Here is a 22066-nt window from a genome sequence, read left to right on the forward strand (position 1 = left end):
CCACGGCACATTCGGTTCTTGTTGAGTCCTCGGTAATCCTCGGCAAACTTCGCCACAGCTCATTTGGTTCTTGTTGAGTCCTCGGTAATCCTCTGCAAACTTCGCCACAGCTCATTCGGTTCTTGTTGAGTCCTCGGTAATCCTCTGCAAACTTCGCCAGGCGCTCATTCGATTCTTGTTGAGTCCTCGGTAATCCTCGGCAAACTTCGACAGTTGGTTGTGCGGCTGTGCATCTTGCGTCATCAACCCGGAACTAAAGTTCGATTCAGTTCGATTTGTGAACCGGCTCAACCGGTTACCTCCTGAGAACCGGCTCAAAAGAACGATTCATTCAAGAACCTAACATCACTAAAAAGTACCAGAGCTAACATTGTTATTATTTATTACCACAGTAAAACTGTTGTAATTTGGTGTGAGCCAGAGGTTAAACTAAAAAGTACTAAACAAAATGACAAATTATTATGGTTTTACTGCAGTAACAACTTTGAAGTAAACTGTGGTCACACATGGTTGGTATAGTTTATTTAGTTTTGAATCAATATCTGTGTCTTTACTGTAGGAACAAGGTATTTACACAAAAGATGCAGCCCGTCTTCGAAAGAATGATCGCCGCCGAAGATCTTTATCCGATCGCAGTCCGTCTCAGAAGTGTGGAGGTAAGTAAATCCATAACAACACTCCCACAATGTTTCTACAGCACTAAAGCGTTTATAGGAGAAGATCTCACTTCAGTACTTTAGTACCTTTTAGCCCAGTTTAGTCTCATGTGTTTTCAGCAACACTCTTAAAGGGGTCATATGACGCGATTTCAATTGTTCCTTTCTCTTTGGAGTGTTACAAGCTCTTGGTGCATAAAGAAGATCTGTAAAGTTGCAAAGACTAAAGTCTCAAATCCAAAGAGATATTCTTTATAAAAGTTAAAAGTCAGCCACGCCTACCTAAAACGGCTCGTTCTAACACGCCCCCACATATCTACATCACTATGTGGAAATATTAGCATAATGCCGCCCAAATGTGCACGCAAAGAAAGAAGGCGTGGTTTCAGGAACAGCAGTCGTGTTGAAGCAGCATGTCAGGGAGACGCTGTTTCAGTGCGAAAGCAAAAGCACTTTATTTGGCCTTCCAGAAGCGGACAGGGCATCACAGTATGGTGAGGGGCGTAACATTTCCGTCACACGCTTGAGGTATTCGGCCAATCACAACGCACTGGATAGCTGGCCAATCACAGCACACCTCGCTTTTCAGACCGATGAACTTTGTAAAGTGTTTCAGAAAGGCGGGGCATAGAGGAGAAACAATAATGTACAGTATGTGGAAAATAATGTGTTTTTTTAACCTTAAACCATATAAACACACTTCATTACACCGAATAATGTTATTTTTAGCAAAGTCATATGACCCCTTTAAATTGAAATTCGATTTGACCTTTATAAAGTAATGTTTTTTTAAAACCTGAATAAATTAATTAAAATATTAAATAAATTAAAATACATTATTAAAATGATCAATTATGATATAAATGATTATATTTTTTATTTTAGTTTAGTCTCATGTGTAGAGTTTAAATACGAACGTTGTCAGCGACACTTTAAATTGAAATTTGATTTGACCTTTATAATGTTTTTTTCTTTCTTTCTGGAAACCTGAATGAATTTGTTAAAATAATAAATAAGTTAAAATATTACTAAAATATATTAATTAAAATAAAAAAATTGTTAGATTTTTATTATTAAAAAATATATATAATTAAAGTCATTAACTGAAATATTTGTCTTCAGTTCAGTGTGAACAGTGCACCCTCTACTGAAGCACTCTGACTCTGTGTGCGCTGTTGCATTGTGGGTAATGTAGTTCCTCTCTCTCTGTGTGCAGCCTGGGCCTCACATTTCCAGCGGCTCTTTGTATCATTTATCGGAGCGGATTGGATCTACCTCATGATCCTGGGGTTCCTCATGGCCGTGTTCAGCTTTACTATGGATATCTTTGTTGACCTCTTCACAGAGAGTAAGTGTAGGCCATGTGTATGCATGTGAATATGGGTGTCAGAATTAGCCTATATACCTACAAGATTGTATTATAGGTTAAGATGAGTGTTTTGGTTTCTGGGTTACACATGAAGGTGGTTTTCTACAGAACTGGAGCATAAACAGTTCTTTGTGGAGACAAAAAAAAACAAATTTTTGGTTCTTATTGGGACATTCATTCATTCATTTCATTTCTTTATTAAGAAACAAATAATTCAGATAATAATATTTTGCTTCAATAAATTAAAGCCCATTTTAGAACCATTCAAAATTCATTATGACATTAAACACATTTCTGAAATTGAATGAAAAACACATGTTTATGAAGTAGTTTTTTTCTGCAAAACAGAAAAACTAAATATAATTTTTTTTATTATATAATTTTTTATAAGCAAAGTCATTCATTAAAATATTTGTCTTCAGTTTAGTCTTGTTAATGTGAACAGTGCACCTTCTGTTTCAAGTGAGCAAATTAATTAACTAATTAATTAATTCATGCATTCATTTGAAGAAACAAATGATTATATAATTAATTATATCATCGGATAATGATATTTTGCTTCAAGAAAATGAAAAAATAAAAAACTATATTTCTAAAATTTGATGAAACCACATGTTTATTAATTATAATTTTTTTCTGCAAAACTGAACGACTTATTTAAAAATATATTATATACAATTTTGTTAAGAGTGATTATTTGAAATATTTATTTGTTTGTTTCTTTATAATTTTTCCTGCGAAACTAAATCACTTCTTATTGCTTTAATATTTTTTATTATATACAATTTTTATTATGATCAAAGTAAGTAATTTATCTTCAGTTCAGTGTTTTTAATGTGAATCCTGCCCTCTGGAGGACATAAAAAACAGTGCACTGTATCTGTTTCAAGTGTGCAAATTAATTAATTATTTATTTAATTAAAAGGAAGTCCATTTTATAACCATTCATAATTCATTATGACATTAAAGCATATTTCTCTTCTGTATTTTCATTACTGTAATAATAAAATCTCTCTCTCTCTCTCTCTCTACAGCACACAGGTGGATCTACAATCTTGCAGACAGTCATGTTGTCCTGCAGTATTTGGCGTGGGTCGCTTATTCTCTGTTTCTAATGTGTTTCGCAGCAGGATTCGCAAACATAGTGTCAATTCAGGCCGCTGGTGAGACGCACACATTCACAAAGCATCGTTACTGTACATACAGTATAAAGCAAAGCATCATTTGTGAGCTTTTACAACAGGTGTCATGCGATGAAGTCTCTGTGTGATTCTTCATACAGTAGCTCGTTAGTGTTTGTGTGTGGTTCAGGGTCTGGGATTCCCGAAACCAAGACGTCTCTGAGAGGAGTGATGCTGCAGGAATATTTCACCTTCAAAACATTAGTGTCCAAAATCATCAGTCTGACCTGTGTGCTCGGAAGTGAATTACCTGTGGGCAAGGAGGTAACACACACACACACACACACACACACACACACTCACTCACTCACTCACTCACACACACACACGCACACACACACACTCACACACACACAACATGGAACACAAAAACAAATGTGCAAGCTGCTCTTCTCTTTAGAATTAACATGGTGCTTGTAAAGGCAGAAAAAAACATAATGGAAAAAGTATCATAACAGTAGTTTTACAGTATATGAGGAGCAGACACTAATTTCAGTCGTTATTTGTCAAACAAATCTTCCTGTCTTCCATAAATCTCTTTCCTGTAGCTCAAACAGTCATGGGTCAGATTCCCAGGCAATGCTTGAAAAGATAAGAAAAAAAAATCTTAAAAAATTCCAGCAAGTCCTCAACACTACAGCAATGTTTCTACAACACTCCCACAGAGTTTGATCTAGATAGTTTATTATGCTATTATAGTTTATATTGATATTTTGAATTAGTTTTTATTTTTAGAATTTCTTTTTTCATTTTTATTTTGGTTAAAATATATATTTTTTGTATATGTCTATGTATTTTATTTTTATTTTACTTTTAGTTATTTTAGTACTTAAACTTCAAATAAATCAAAATGAGAAATATTGCATTGGCAGCTATCTAAAAATACAGTAAGTTTACATGTTCTATATGTTATTTTATTTCACTTACAGTTTATTGTATATCAAGTAATGGATTTTTTAGCTAGCTTTGATAACACTGGTTTCAAAAGCACTAAACTGTAAATATGACTTTAAATTGAAATGTGATGAAACCACAGCCTCTAGAGAACAAAAAACATGTGCACTTTATCTGTTTCAAGTGTGCAAAATTATTCTTGAAGTTTCACTCTATTTAAACGGATCTTTTATTTTTAATTGCCATAATTCATATACTTTACAAAAATGCACCATGGTGATCAAAATGATCATGAACCACAGTTCACAATAGAGTAGCCATTAAAGTTATTGATTATTTTGAGAGACTATTGTAGCTTTTAATAAAATTTGGAATGTTTTCTTTTTCAAATTTTCCTTTTAATTTTAGTTAAAGATCACAAATTTTGCTCTATTTTTTGTCATTTTTAGTCATTTTTAATGTATATGTCTATTTATGAAACAATGAAAATTAGAAAAGTTGCTTTAGAAACTAGCTATATTTATATTATTTAATTGAATTTTATTTCAGTTCAAGTTTATTTTATTTCAAGTAATAAAATGTAATAAAATAAAATGTTTTCTGTCCTGTAGGGTCCGTTCGTGCATGTCGGCAGTGTGTGTGCTGCTCTTCTCTGCAAATTCATGTCGTTCTTCAGTGGCATTTATAAGGTATTGAAAAACTTTATTATAGCATTCACTGCAGTAGATTTGTCGTGTATTTAGTTCTTGTGTGTTTTGAACAGAATAAGGCCAGAAACGAGGAGATGCTGACGGTCGGATGTGCTGTGGGAATCGGCTGCTGCTTCGCTGCTCCTATTGGAGGTAAGAAAACGTGTGTGTATTTGTGTGTGTGTGTGTGTGTGTTTGTGTTTGTGTGTACCCCATGTCCCCACTTTTCAAAACACTTATAAATCACACAGAATGGAGTGTATTGAAAATCTGAGGGGTAGGTTTAGGGGTTGGGTTGGTGTAGGGCAATAGAATATATGGTCTGTACAGTATAAAAACCATTACACCTATGGGATGTCCCCACTTTTCACAAAAACAAACCTGTGTGTCAGTGTGTGTGTGTGTGTGTGTCTCTGTCTGTCTGTCTGTGTGTGTGTGTGTGTGTGCGTGTGTGTGTGTGTATTTGTGTGTTTGTTTGTGTTCAAGTGTTTGTGTGTGTGTGTGTGTGTGTGCACACATGTGTGTGTGTGCACACGTGTGTGTGTGAGTGAGTGTGAGTGTGTGTGTGCGTGTTTGTGTATGTGTGTGTGCGCGTGTGTTTGTGTGTGTGCGCGTGTGTTTGTGTGTGTGCGCGCGTGTTTGTGCACTAGAGCCCGACCGATATGGGTTTTTTGGGGCCGATACTGATATTAGGGAGTAAAAAAAGGTATCGATATATCGGCCGATATTCTTTGTTTTTAAGTGAAGTGACATGTGGCCAAGTATGGTGACCCATACTTGGAATTAGTGCTCTGCATTTAACCCATCCAAAGTGCACACACACAGCAGTGAACACACACACACCGTGAACACACACCCGGAGCAGTGCGCAACCATTTATGCTGCGGCGCCCGGGGAGCAGTTGGGGGTTCGGTGCCTTGCTCAAGGGCACCTCAGTCGTGGTATTGAAGGTGGAAGAGAGTGCTGTACATTCACTCCCCCCACCTACAATCCCTGCCGGTACGAGACTCGAACCCGCAACCTTTGGGTTACGAGTCCGACTCTCTAATTAGGCCACGACTTCCCAGTGTTGACTGGTGTCACTATATCTAGTGAACGCGCCAGCAGATCTCCACCAAATTCGGGGGATCCCTTCAGCTCGAGGAGCCCTCTCGAATGCCACCCTCCGCGCGTCGGCAACCCCCCGGGATCGCTTGATTGGTTGGTGCCGGGCTGTGAATTTAACCACCCGTAACTCCCGAAACCCGGGGACTATCGACGCGGGGGTGGTCTCATTCGATAGCGGGCCTCTAGATGTACACTCAATTCGCGTTCGAGAGGGATCCTCGAGCTGAAGGGATCACCTGAATTTGGTGCGAATTCGCCGCACCTTTACGGAGATATGGCTGTTCAAAGTTTCAATGGTTTTCCATAGACTTAAGCTTTAAAGCGTTTCATCCAGTTCGCCAGTAGCAAACAATGCTGGACAAACTAAGTAATTACACCGTTTCAAGCGTTTTATTTTATATGTTCTGTAAAAAAAATTTCATATGGGTGGCATATTCGCCGATATGATATATCGGCGACAGGCTCATATCGGCCGATAATATCTGCTAAACGATATATCGGTCGGGCTCTAGTGTGCACGTGTGTGTGTGCGTGTGTGCGTGTGTGTGTGTGTGTGTGTGTGTGTGTGTGTGTGTGTGTGCGTGTGTGCGTGTGTGTGTGTGTTAACTGTTATGTGTAAGAAATTTCAAATATCATGTTTCTGTTCAGATGTACACCGCCATCCAGTATGAATTTTCTAATAAATGAATACTTTTATTCATCAAGGATGCATTAAATTGATTAAAAGTGACAGAAAAGACATTTATAATGTTACAAAAGATTTCTATTTCAAAAAAATTTTGTTCTTTTGAACTTTCTATTCATCTGTGAATCCTGAAAAATAAAATGTATCGGGGGTTCCACAAAAATATTGTGCAGCACAACTGTTTTCAACATTGATAATAATCAGAAATGTTTCTCGAGCAGCAAATCAGCATATTATACTGATTTCTGAAGATCATGTGACACTGAAGACTGGCGTAATGATGCTGAAAATACAGCTTTGATCGCAGAAATAAATTACATTTTAACATACATTCACAATGAAAACAGTTATTTTAAATTGCAATAATATTATAGAATTTTTACTGTATTTTAGATCAAATAAATGCAGGCTTGGTGAGACTTGTTTTAAATAAAATAAATCATTCAGAAATTGCTGGTAAATTTCACTAATAAGTACAAAGAAATGGCAAGTAACACGTTAAACTAAACATGAAATAGACTGAAAGAGTGCTCAAAATTGTGCTGGTTTTGTCTGATTTGTGAGTTTCTGTGCGTGTTTCAGGTGCATTATTCAGCTTAGAGGTCACATCTATGTTTTTCGTCGCACGAAACTACTGGCGTGGTTTTCTGTCTGCTACGTTCGGTTCCTTCATCTTCAGACTTCTGCCGGTGTGGAACAGACAGGAAGGTGCATGTTTGTTCAATGCATATGTATATTAATAAAGTGATAAGCCACAAGTGCTCTTACTTGTTTGTACTTGAATGAAATGCACAGTCGATGATGATTTGATTTTCTCTCTCTCTCTCAGAGACGCTTACGGCTCTTTATGCAACAAAATACAGGCTGGACTTTCCTTTTGACCTGCAGGAGCTTCCCATCTTTGCTGCGATGGGGTCAGTAGTGTTATTTTAGTATGATTGAGACTATTATAGATGCTATTATAGTTTTCATAATATTTTAAATTATTTTTATTTATTTTTTATAGATTTTCTGTTTTCATCTTAATTTTAGTTAAATTTTTTGTTCGTTTTGTTGTTTTTGTCATTTTTATTATTTATTATTTATAATTATCAGTTATTATTATTTATAATTTTATTAATATTTTAAAATATGTCTATATATATGTATATTTGTTATTATTATTATTATTATTTACATATATAAATGCAGATTAACGTCTCTTTGTTAGAATATTACTAATATAATTATATTAATATATAAAATATAAAATATTATAAAATTACATACTATATAATGTAAGTCGCTTTGGATAAAAGCGTCTGCTAAATGACTAAATACATACATATATATATATATATATAATAAAACAAATATTTTTGGAGCATGTTTTAAAAGTTAAGATGTGTGCAAGTCATAAAAATAGCAGTAGCACACAAAATGTACACTTACATGACAAGCAAAACACACACACTCCAGTATTTGTTCCCCAGGCTGCTAAATCCATCCAGTTAATAATTTTAATGAGACAGCCAAGAGAAACATTAAAGCATTTATTAATCAATCTCAACAACACTCACTCATATAAAATACAGCATCATCATCTCTTTCTCTTTTATACACTCACTCTTGTTCTCTTTAATTAATCAGTGACTCAAAATGAGGCAATAAAATGCTCCATTAGCAGTAAATGCAGTCATACGCTAACAAACTCATCCTAATCTTGAATAGCCTGAGGGTTTGCACATTTTCAGCTAATTTTCATTTTTGGGTGAACTATTCCTTTAAAAAAATGTATAAAGTACTACTTTTTATTTATATAGAACCAGTTTGTGTTTATGACATCATTTCCTCACCATTTATAGCTCACACAAAGGGATTCCTTGATTTCATTTTTTGACAATCGTACCTGGTCAAATCATTGCATCGTAGCAGACTTTGATCATGATGATCACCTAGCTGCCTGGAAACATCCGCAGGCTAACGTCTTCATTATTCTCTCCGTCTTCGTCATCATGAAGGTAAATAGACACACAGACACAGTTTTGTCCTCAAACTATAGCAGAGTATCTAAACCTCTTCTTTATTCAAAAATCTGGTTGCTTTAAAGGCTTCATATTATGATCAACTGATTTTTCTTACTATTTTAATATAAACAGTATTGTGTGTGTGTGTGTGTGTGTGTGTGTGTTGTATTTTAATGAGCAGTACTATTGTTTGTTATGTAGTTCTGGATGTCTGCTCTTTCCATAACCCTTCCTATACCATGTGGTTCCTTCGTTCCCATTTTCGTCATTGGTATGTGTTTGTGTGTTTAATCTAAAACATGATATTTACTTTTTTTTATGTATTTCCACATTTTTATGGCCCGTTCACACCATGGATGATAACTGTAACAGTAACTAAAACCATAAAGGTTAAAAAATCCCTCTAACTCTATATAGGGAAGTCCACACCACAACTATAACAAAAGAAAAGAATGATATAATTGGAATTACATTCAGAGCAATATTTTACAAAAATATTGTGCAGCACAACTGTGTTCAACATTGATAATAATCAGAAAGGTTTCTCGAGCAGCAGATCAGCATATTATACTGCTTTCTGAAGATCATGTGACACTGAAGACTGGAGTAATGATGCTGAAAATACAGCTGCGCATCACAGAAACACATTACAGTTTAACAGATATTCACATAGACAACAGCTATTTAAAATTGTAATAATATAATAAATTTTTACTGTATTTTTGATCAAATAAATGCAGCCTCAATGAGCAGAAAAGACTTCTTTTAAAAACATTAAAATGTCTTTTTGATTGAAATTTTTACCGGTGGTTTAAGTCATAGTTCTTGGTGTGAACGGACCTTTAAACCAGTCATTTTTAACAGTATCTATTGATACAATGACTTATTTGACTCTCAAACTAAAGGCAATGCATTTGTGTGTTTCAGGTGCTGCGTTTGGCCGTTTGGTGGGTGAAGGTTTGGCCACGTTGTTTCCCGATGGATTTAACATTGATGGACACATATACCACATAGTGCCCGGAGCGTATGCTGTTATAGGTGAGACAGACATGCACACATCAGTTACATCTGAATACTTGGTCAAAATTAAGCATTGATTTAGCTTTTAATCAGCTGTAACTCTCTCTCGTGTTCAGGAGCGGCAGCGTTAACGGCAGGAGTCACTCACACGATCTCGACTGGCGTGATCATGATGGAGTTGACGGGTCAGATCAATTACGCTCTGCCCATCCTCATCTCTGTGATTCTGGCCAACATGGTCTCTCAGAGTCTTCAGCCTTCCATCTATGACACGGTTATCCGCATTAAAAAGCTGCCTTACCTGCCCATGCTCAGCTGGGACCACCGAGAGTAAGTCTCTTCATCCCTACATTTCATCTTTTCTTTCCATTTCACATTTTGCTGATCCTTTGCACCACCAAAACTTTTCTTATAAAACAGAGAGTTCTGGTCCTTGATTCTGATTGGCTGAGCCGTGTTCGAAGCTGTTGTAAAATACTCTACAAACATACACCTTTGTTTACGTTTGTGTGTTGCTCTGCAAGCACTTTGTTGCAACCACAACTGTTTCTGAGGAACTACTTTGTTTGGTGGAAGAATACTGTTTTTATTCATATCATTATTATTTATTTGCTCTGTTTTATTCTGTGAAACCTTACTACGTATATGGAATAACCGTTTTATAAAAACACTAAGCCCTGTGAAGCCGTGGTTTACAGTGAATTTATAACAGCTCCGCTTCGCGTCGTACCTAACAACGCCCCTTAGCTGTTATAAATTCACTGTAAACAACGGATTCACAGGGCTTATTGCTTTATTAGCAGTTAATTTTGACTTATTTTCAAGGGATTTTGTAAACACTTCAGTTAGAATGTCACCATATTTTTAAAGTGTACATACTACTAAAAATAGCTAGAATATCAGATGTTTAATATCAGTATTGTGTGAAATACATTCGTGTATATGCAGTAATTGCAGTTTACCCAGCATGCTCAGGTTTAACACATTAACATACATATTGCAATGTGCACATTAGCAGTACATAACAAAAAATTAAAGGCAGTTAAATTTTGTTTTTATGAATTTAAGGCAAGACACCCAAGGTGAGTAGTGTAAACAATGTAACAAATAGAAACAAATCACCATACTTCCCCAGTTGATTTCATTAAGAACCGCAAACATGTTTTGTATTCAAAGTTTTCTGAAATGTGGTTCAAATTTGGAAATTATGCATTATATAATTAAATATGCACTAATTTGCACACATTTCCAGAAGATAAATCTGAACATTGTATAAAACTAGGTTCAAAATTCTTGTTTGATTTTGTTGACATATTAGAGTTAAATGTTTTTACACAAGGGATTTTGAATTTATCTTTTATCATTCCATTAATCTAAAAATACCGTCAACAACCAGAAAAAAACATTTTCACCATGTTTCTAGAAATAAAATGTTCTATAAATGAGTGTGAATAATATATAAACAAACCCCTCAGTAAAAACCTTCAGACTATAGAGAGGAATAAATCTCTAAGTTTTGGTGTATGTAGAATTTATCTTTTATCATTCCATTAATCTAAAAATACCGTCAACAACCAGAAAAAAAACATTTTCACCATGTTTCTAGAAATAAAATGTTCTATAAATGAGTGTGAATAATATATAAACAAACCCTTCAGTAAAAACCTTCAGACTATAGAGAGGAATAAATCTCTAAGTTTTGGTGTATGTAAGTGCTGCTGAAGTGGAGAAAAAACTCATTTTATGAAAACGGCCTTTAAATATACAGTATGCATTATAATTGAACTCTATCGACACAAATAGATAAAGTGCAATAAAAAAGCATGTAAATGATATATGAACAAACCCCTCAGTAAAAACCTTCAGATTATAGAGAGGAATAAAACTCTAAGATTTGGTGTATGTAAGTGCTGCTGAAGTGGAGAAAAAACTAATTTTATGAAAACGGCTTTTAAATATACAGTATGTATTATATTTGAACTCTATAGACACAAATAAATCAAGTGCAATAAAAAAGCATGTAAATGATATATGAATAAACCCCTCAGTAAAAACCTTCAGACTATAGAGAGGAATAAATCTCTAAGTTTTGGTGTATGTAAGTGCTGCTGAAGTGGAGAAAAAACTAATTTTATGAAAACGGCCTTTAAATATACAGTATGCATTATAATTGAACTCTATAGACACAAATAGATAAAGTGCAATAAAAAAGCATGTAAATGATATATGAATAAACCCCTCAGTAAAAACCTTCAGAATATAGAGAGGAATAAATCTCTAAGTTTTGGTGTATGTAAGTGCTGCTGAAGTGGAGAAAAAACTCTTTAAAGATATGTATTGCAATTGAAGTCTACAGACGCAAATAGATGAAGTGCAATAAAATAAACACTTAAAAGTGCATTTTGGATGTTTTTTTTCCCACTAGTGTAAAACAATTTGAAATTAATTGTGTAAATCTGATGTGCATCAAAGTTTTTCACAGTGACCTCTTCTCTGTCTGTAGGAAGTATGATATTTATGTGGAGGACTTTATGGAAAGAGAAGTTCGTTATATCACACTGAACTCCACCTACAGAGACGTAATCAAGATCCTACGTTCAGGAAATCTGAAAACACTGCCTTTGGTGAAATCTGCAGGTACAAACACACACACACACACACACGATACACACTTATTTCTCAACTACTGTAGTGTTGGTGCTGGTTGTGTTATTATATGCCAATGACTTAACTTATAAATATTTAAAAATGTATGTGGCCATAAATCTGTAGGAACTATCCTGACACATAACCTAAATAATATTTGTGAACCGTTCACTATGCTGACAGGATGTTGAGATAAAATATTAAATGAGCTTTATATGTTTTTGAATAATTTTTTATTTTAATTGCATTTTTTTATAATTATTTAAAAAAATCTATAATTTTACTGTTTTTATTTAGTTTATTTTATTCTATTCTAATGTCTATTTTTTATCTATTTAAATGACATGCATTGCGAAAGGTGTATACAAATAAACATTGCATGACTGGAGAGTTAGGTTTTTAGATCATTAGAAACAATTTGTTATTTTGAATGTTTTTTTTCTTTCATCGTGTCTCTCAGAGTCGATGCTCTTGCTGGGTTCTGTCGAGCGCGCTCAGTTACTGGGGCTCTTAACACAGCGATTGCAACACCTGCGAGAGGAAAATGCGTCCACCATGCCTGTCAGATACAAGGTTCACTTCCAGGTCAGACGGAGAACATTTGACTATTAGAATAAAAACTGTAATGCTGTATTCTATTGCTGCAGCCACTGATTTGCATCACAAATATCCAGTTGTTTTTGTTTTAGTTTTTTTGAAGACAGTTGTTGATGATTGATATATACATATATGTGTGTGTTTGTGTGTCTGTTTGTTGTAGACGTCCACAGAAGAATCTGCATCCGCTTCAACCACTAAACCTCTGAAATCTGCTCTGAAGAAGCCGTCTGTAGATGAAGAAGAGATTACAAGTAATATCGAGAACCTCCCATTGACTTCTTTTGATCTTAAAATATTGCTGGGTTCTGTCGAGCGCTATCAGTTACTGGGGCTCTTAACACAGCGATTGCAACACCTGCGAGAGGAAAATGCGTGCACCATGCCTGTCAGATACAAGGTTCACTTCCAGGTCAGACGGAGAACATTTGACTATTAGAATAAAAACTGTAATGCTGTATTCTATTGCTGCAGCCACTGATTTGCATCACAAATATCCAGTTGTTTTTGTTTTAGTTTTTTTGAAGACAGTTGTTGATGATTGATATATACATATATGTGTGTGTTTGTGTGTCTGTTTGTTGTAGACGTCCACAGAAGAATCTGCATCCGCTTCAACCACTAAACCTCTGAAATCTGCTCTGAAGAAGCCGTCTGTAGATGAAGAAGAGATTACAAGTAATATCGAGAACCTCCCATTGACTTCTTTTGATCTTAAAATAACATAAAACATCATTTAAATAGAATATCTATGGCTGGTCATGTGAACATGTAAAAATGCATTAAAAATATTTTTAATACAATAAATTTTAATTCTTAATTTATATATTTATGCTTGCAAAACACTTAATATCAGATGTTGAGTTTAGTGCACTTTATCAAATGTTTACTTAAACAGCAAATAAATACATATTGTGGATATATGAAACTTTTTCTGTGTCTCAGGTGTTTATGATTCTGGCCTCAACTTAAAGAAGTTCTTCTGTTCTCGCCCTGACATCGAGGCAATGGAGGTGAGACATCCAGCACACACTAATGTGCTCCAGAAATTTACAGTGGTGTTTTTTAGTAAGTGAGTGCCTTTTTAATTTAGTTTAATAATAACACAAGAAAACTTGCAATTGAAATACCCTTGGAATTGCAGAATCCAGTCATACAAATAAAAAAAATAGGTCTGTGTAATAATCAAATTGTGATTATGGCTAGTGTCTGTGATAATAAAAACAAAATTATTAACAATAATTAATTTTTTTAAGGAATATCACAATTTTTCTTCCATGTTGTGCAGCACTTTGTTTGCAAAAAATAAAATAAATAAATAATATTTCATAAATATCATTACATTAAAAAAAAAAAAAGGTTAAATTCGTTATTTTTTTACACCTTCATGGAAAAATAAAACAGATAATTCTGTTTTCAGCCTAAGAGTGTGTGTGTGTGTGTGTCTGTTTCCATCTCTTTCCAGGACGACCCAGACGCAGAGGATGATACGATTCTTCAAGAGGTGAGGATGTGTTTTAACACACATGTAGGGTTTCCATGTTTTATGGGTTCATGCCATAGGTGTAATGGTGTTTCTACTGTACAAACTGTATGTTCTATCCCCTTACCCTAAACCTACCCCTCACACAAATCCACAGACTATTTTACATTCTCAAAACACTTCATTCTGTATGATTTATAAGCTTGTGTCCTCATGGGGACCAAAAACTGTCCCCACAAGGTCAAAATATACTGCTATAACTATCCTTGTGGGGATATTTGGTATTCATAAAGTAGGGAATACCAGCACGCACACACACTCACATACAGTATCTCTGACTGTGAATGCAGATTGAGGAGTGGGAGGAGCAACAGATGGACGAGCAGGTGAACTTCAACAGCTGCAAGATTGACCCCGCCCCCTTCCAGCTGGTGGAGCGCACTTCACTGCACAAGGTGTGTGTGTGTGTGTGTGTGTTTAGGGAACACAATTGTGATATCATAATCGTGATGATCTGTTGTTAGTTACAGTTTTTCTCAGTGGCTTTGGTGCATTTCTCATATCAGAAATGAAATTCTCAAAACTACTTGTTTATCTAGTCACTTGTGCACATCATAAAAGCAGTTTCTCATTCTTTTGAGCAAGTTGCGATTGCTTTGCTACATTCATGCAATTGATTATGTGCATTCTACTAACTATGAGTAACTTTGTAACTACATGTCTGCTAACTCTAGTAATCTAGTAGACGGTTAGGTTAGGTTTAGGGTTAGTAGAATAAGTTGACACATACTTGCAAAGTTTCTCATAGTCAGTATATTGTTGACCCATGAAAATAAAGTGTTAGAAGATATTAAGCAGACCGCCTGCTAATACTCTAATGACTGCTAGTTGACATGTAGTTGCAAAGTTACTTACTGTTAGTAGTGGACTATCAAAACTTCTTTGCAAATATTAAGGATGATTCGAGAAATGCACCAAAGCGACAGAAAAGCGGTAATGCTACTGTATGTCACATGATTTCAGAAGAAGAATAAAAGTGTGGTCTGCTCTGATATATTCCCATTTTAACATCTCTCTGGTCTTCTCTCCGACAGACTCACACCATGTTTTCTGTGTTGAATCTGGATTACGCTTACGTCACCAGCATCGGACGACTTGTCGGAGTTGTTTCACTGAAAGAGGTGAGAATTTATCACACGTCAGATAAAAATGACATTCAGAAGTTAAAGATCAAAGTATTCCCACATCGTCTGCACTATTTATTGCTTCATTGCTTCTTTTATGGTTCAGTAAAGAACCTTGAACATCACGGCAAATTTCCATTGCACAAATGTTTCTTTGTAGCAGAGTAGCAGAGAATTAAAAAAAGTTATAAAAACTTTTCTAATCTGGTCTTTTTTAGTTTGAAAAGCTAGTTCTAGTTCATTTGTAGTGCATTTTCTAAGATTATAAATATTCTGTGAGAGAAATAATGTTTTAAGGGCTAATAGTTTCCATTTTAAGCTAAATTAGGACATTTTAATGCACACTGATGTAAGAAATTAATGCTTTTGTTCATTAAAGATGCATTAAATTGATCAAAAGTGACAGTAAATACATTTATAATGTTAGTTTTTTTTCCAACTTTTATTTTTGTATTTCTTAGAACATAACTCAGAAATACAAAAAACACAGAAAATAAAAAATGGGAAAAAGAAAACAAAATAAATAAAGAACCAGAGGCATGACATACATTTCTATTTTAAAAAATGCTGTTCTTTTGAACTTTCTATTCAGCTGTGAATCCTGTAATTGCATTTTTTTATAATTATTTAAAAAAATCTATAATTTTACTGTTTTTATTTAGTTTATTTTATTCTATTCTAATGTCTATTTTTTATCTATTTAAATGACATGCATTGCGAAAGGTGTATACAAATAAACATTGCATGACTGGAGAGTTAGGTTTTTAGATCATTAGAAACAATTTGTTATTTTGAATGTTTTTTTTCTTTCATCGTGTCTCTCAGAGTCGATGCTCTTGCTGGGTTCTGTCGAGCGCGCTCAGTTACTGGGGCTCTTAACACAGCGATTGCAACACCTGCGAGAGGAAAATGCGTCCACCATGCCTGTCAGATACAAGGTTCACTTCCAGGTCAGACGGAGAACATTTGACTATTAGAATAAAAACTGTAATGCTGTATTCTATTGCTGCAGCCACTGATTTGCATCACAAATATCCAGTTGTTTTTGTTTTAGTTTTTTTGAAGACAGTTGTTGATGATTGATATATACATATATGTGTGTGTTTGTGTGTCTGTTTGTTGTAGACGTCCACAGAAGAATCTGCATCCGCTTCAACCACTAAACCTCTGAAATCTGCTCTGAAGAAGCCGTCTGTAGATGAAGAAGAGATTACAAGTAATATCGAGAACCTCCCATTGACTTCTTTTGATCTTAAAATAACATAAAACATCATTTAAATAGAATATCTATGGCTGGTCATGTGAACATGTAAAAATGCATTAAAAATATTTTTAATACAATAAATTTTAATTCTTAATTTATATATTTATGCTTGCAAAACACTTAATATCAGATGTTGAGTTTAGTGCACTTTATCAAATGTTTACTTAAACAGCAAATAAATACATATTGTGGATATATGAAACTTTTTCTGTGTCTCAGGTGTTTATGATTCTGGCCTCAACTTAAAGAAGTTCTTCTGTTCTCGCCCTGACATCGAGGCAATGGAGGTGAGACATCCAGCACACACTAATGTGCTCCAGAAATTTACAGTGGTGTTTTTTAGTAAGTGAGTGCCTTTTTAATTTAGTTTAATAATAACACAAGAAAACTTGCAATTGAAATACCCTTGGAATTGCAGAATCCAGTCATACAAATAAAAAAAATAGGTCTGTGTAATAATCAAATTGTGATTATGGCTAGTGTCTGTGATAATAAAAACAAAATTATTAACAATAATTAATTTTTTTAAGGAATATCACAATTTTTCTTCCATGTTGTGCAGCACTTTGTTTGCAAAAAATAAAATAAATAAATAATATTTCATAAATATCATTACATTAAAAAAAAAAAAAAGGTTAAATCGTTAATGTTTTACACCTTCATTGGACCTTTTTTGATAAGAAGTGTTTATTAAACCATAGGTCCAGAAAAATTAAAACTGACAACATAATTTCTGAAAAAATAAAAGAAAACATTTCATAGGCCCTATTATTGTAAAAAATAAAGATATAAATAATTCAGATTTAATTAAGCCATCAAAACAGAATCGAGAAAAATATTAATGGAAAAGAAAGAATCCTGAACTGGAAAAATGGGAAAAAATAAAACAGATAATTCTGTTTTCAGCCTAAGAGTGTGTGTGTGTGTGTGTCTGTTTCCATCTCTTTCCAGGACGACCCAGACGCAGAGGATGATACGATTCTTCAAGAGGTGAGGATGTGTTTTAACACACATGTAGGGTTTCCATGTTTTATGGGTTCATGCCATAGGTGTAATGGTGTTTCTACTGTACAAACTGTATGTTCTATCCCCTTACCCTAAACCTACCCCTCACACAAATCCACAGACTATTTTACATTCTCAAAACACTTCATTCTGTATGATTTATAAGCTTGTGTCCTCATGGGGACCAAAAACTGTCCCCACAAGGTCAAAATATACTGCTATAACTATCCTTGTGGGGATATTTGGTATTCATAAAGTAGGGAATACCAGCACGCACACACACTCACATACAGTATCTCTGACTGTGAATGCAGATTGAGGAGTGGGAGGAGCAACAGATGGACGAGCAGGTGAACTTCAACAGCTGCAAGATTGACCCCGCCCCCTTCCAGCTGGTGGAGCGCACTTCACTGCACAAGGTGTGTGTGTGTGTGTGTGTTTAGGGAACACAATTGTGATATCATAATCATGATGATCTGTTGTTAGTTACAGTTTTTCTCAGTGGCTTTGGTGCATTTCTCATATCAGAAATGAAATTCTCAAAACTACTTGTTTATCTAGTCACTTGTGCACATCATAAAAGCAGTTTCTCATTCTTTTGAGCAAGTTGCGATTGCTTTGCTACATTCATGCAATTGATTATGTGCATTCTACTAACTATAAGAAACTTTGTAACTACGTGTCTGCTAACTCTAGTAATCTAGTAGACTGTTAGGTTAGGTGTAGGGTTAGTAGAATAAGTTGACATGCTTGCAAAGTTTCTCATAGTCAGTATATTGTTGACCCATGAAAATAAAGTGTTAGAAGATATTAAGCAGACCGCCTGCTAATACTCTAATGACTGCTAGTTGACATGTAGTTGCAAAGTTACTTACTGTTAGTAGTGGACTATCAAAATAAAGTGTTACCCATTTGTCTGCAGTTTCCTGCGTTATCAGTTGCTATTGTCACGTTGCTCAAAATGTATTATATAGTTCTCTGTGCAATAGTCTTACGCCTCAAAACATCTAGGCATTAGTTCATCGTATAAGTCAATAAATGCAAAAAGGTTGATCTAGTTGTCATAAACTGTCAAGCATATTTTCTACAAGACTTTTTGTAAATTTGCCATGAATTGTGCAAATGAATCTTGACTTTCTCTAATGAAGAGAATGTAGATCAGCTAATGATAAACCAGTTCTCTGTGAATCCTATCCAGTCTCTTTCAATCAATACCCCACATACAGTAGCTAATGTGTAAAGTTGTACTTTTGAAATGGACATATGGCATACAGAAGAAGCGCAATCTTCTGCATTTCAGTACAGTAACTGCATCCAAACTGCTGTCATCGTTTACATCAGGCAATACTAACAGAGTTATATTGACAACAAGACTAAGCATCTAGTTTGTGAACAATGACACAAGGACTTTTCATTCTGATGGCACTGATATGTTCATTGATATAAATTCTTACTTTTGAGAGATGAGCTAAAGATTGTGAGTAAGTTACAGGCTTTTGCAGGTAATCCATCGTGTGGTGGTGTTTGTACGAATTGTTTTGAGAAATGCACATACTTCTTTGCAAATATTAAGGATGATTCGAGAAATGCACCAAAGCGACTGAAAAGCGGTAATGCTACTGTATGTCACATTTTTTCAGAAGAAGAATAAAAGTGTGGTCTGCTCTGATATATTCCCATTTTAACATCTCTCTGGTCTTCTCTCCGACAGACTCACACCATGTTTTCTGTGTTGAATCTGGATTACGCTTACGTCACCAGCATCGGACGACTTGTCGGAGTTGTTTCACTGAAAGAGGTGAGAATTTATCACACGTCAGATAAAAATGACATTCAGAAGTTAAAGATCAAAGTATTCCCACATCGTCTGCACTATTTATTGCTTCTTTATTGGTATTATGGTTCAGTAAAGAACCTTGAACATCACGGCAAATTTCCATTGCACAAATGTTTCTTTGTAGCAGAGAAAAAGTTTTTTAAAAAAAGTTATAAAAACTTTTCTAATCTGGTCTTTTTTAGTTTGAAAAGCTAGTTCTAGTTCATTTGTAGTGCATTTTCTAAGATTATAAATATTCTGTGAGAGAAATAATGTTTTAAGGGCTAATAGTTTCCATTTTAAGCTAAATTAGGACATTTTAATGCACACTGATGTAAGAAATTAATGCTTTTGTTCATTAAAGATGCATTAAATTGATCAAAAGTGACAGTAAATACATTTATAATGTTAGTTTTTTTTCCAACTTTTATTTTTGTATTTCTTAGAACATAACTCAGAAATACAAAAAACACAGAAAATAAAAAATGGGAAAAAGAAAACAAAATAAATAAAGAACCAGAGGCATGACATACATTTCTATTTTTAAAAATGCTGTTCTTTTGAACTTTCTATTCAGCTGTGAATCCTGGAAAAATAAAATGCATCACAGTTTCTACAAAAATATTGTGCAGCACGTTAATAATCAGAAATGTTAATAATCAGAAATGTTTCTCGAGCAGCAGATCAGCATATTATACTGATTTCTGAAGATCATGTGACACTGAAGACTGGAGTAATGATGCTGAAAATACAGCTGCGCATCACAGAAATACATTACAGTTTAACAGATATTCACACAGAAAACAGCTGTTTTAAATTGTAAAAATATTGAACTATTTTACTGTATTTTTGATGAATTAAATGCAGCCTTGCTGAGCAGAAGAGACTTCTTTCAATAAAAGGCCAAAGGAGGTTTTGACATGAATGAACAAAATAACCAAACAGTCCATTAACGGTCCCTGCTGTGTGTTTCAGTTGCGTAAAGCGATCGAAGGCTGCATGCCGGCAGACGGTGACCCCTATATTTTGGTAAATTAAGACATGTTTTTCCCCGCTATTTTCCAAAAAGTGCATAAACTCTACACACGTGTTTGTGTGTTCCTGTTCTGTAGTTGTGTTTGCATACACCAAAACTCAATAAAAATAAAAAAGTGGAATCTGCAAACGTCTTAATATTTCCTTTTACTTTGCAACTTTTTTTTTCTTCTGAGTTAGTTTTTACATTGAATGAGAGTTTTTAGTGTTGTTTTTGTCTGGTTAGTGACACAGTTTGTGTTGTTTTCCCCCACAAGTGTTCACTTCTCCTGCACCAGGGTTGGTTAGTAGAAGGTTTAACTGATTGGTGTTAGTTAACCGCCGCTGGACTCACAGACAGAGAGAGAGACGGTTCTCACACACATCACTGGAGCCGCACAATGTCCTCACTGAAGCAGACGCTGTGTGTGTGTGTGTGTGTGAGAGAGAGTGTGTGTGTGTGTGTGTGAGTGAGAGAGTGAGTGTGTGTGTGTGTGTGTGTGTGTGAGAGAGAGTGTGTCTGCGCTCCATTAATATGATGTGCTGGCATTTTTGGAAGGACAACGACTGACCAAAATACTGGCTTCTGATTGGCTGAGCCCTCATCATCAGTGAGACGTGACTGACGTGTGTGTGTGTGTGTGTGTGTGTGTGTGTGTGTGTGAGAGAGAGAGAGAGAGAGAGAGAGAGTGTGAGTTTGTGTTGTTCATCTGCGCTCCATTAATATGATGTGCTGGCATTTTTGGAAGGACAACGACTGACCGTGACTGACCAAAATACTGGCTTCTGATTGGCTGAGCCCTCATCATCAGTGAGACGTGACTGACGTGTGTGTGTGTGTGTGTGTGTGTGTGTGTGTTTGGATGAGGGATGTTTCTCCCAAAATACCACTGATTCTTTGAAATGGTCAGACTGGTGCTTAGAAAATGTATAATTAATGCTTTAAAATTATGGTGAAAATTAAAATTGCGATTGCCAGTTGAAAGCATTCTGGTTACTGAACATTGTAGTTTTAGCTCCGTACAGACAGATTATATTTCATGATATTAAAGTGACCTTTGGCCTTCAGTCACAGCTTATTCTGTACTAAAGGTCAGAGAGTGACAGCAAAGGTCAAAGTTCAGCCAGATTAAAGCGTGTGATGTTTCTAATGTGATCAGAAATGTTCAGGACAGCAACTCTACAATGTTGAGTCTTTAATTGTGTTAAAGTGCTCGATAAGATCCTATAAACTCATTTGGTGATTATAATGAATATTTCAGAGACTCTTATTATTCGTATACATGCTTTCAGTTATTTACATAATATTTTATTGTTTTTTATAGTAATTAATTGTGTGGATTTATCATTTTTATTTATTTATTTTTCTTTTTAATTTTAGTACCTAAATCAACGGCAACTAGCTGGAATATATTTTGAATGAATGCTTTTTAATAAATTAATACTATAA

The 22066-nt window shown here is 34.9% G+C and overlaps 1 pseudogene; it reads left to right on the forward strand.

Moving 5' to 3' along the window:
• Positions 1 to 20640, forward strand: part of LOC107568879 (chloride channel protein 2-like) — a 25048-nt pseudogene extending 4408 nt beyond the window's left edge.
• The last annotated feature ends 1426 nt before the right edge of the window (positions 20641 to 22066 follow it).

Source organism: Sinocyclocheilus grahami, unplaced genomic scaffold (assembly GCF_001515645.1).
Source record: "Sinocyclocheilus grahami isolate Dianchi unplaced genomic scaffold, SAMN03320097.WGS_v1.1 scaffold1289.1, whole genome shotgun sequence".
Classification (NCBI taxonomy): Eukaryota; Metazoa; Chordata; class Actinopteri; order Cypriniformes; family Cyprinidae; genus Sinocyclocheilus; species Sinocyclocheilus grahami.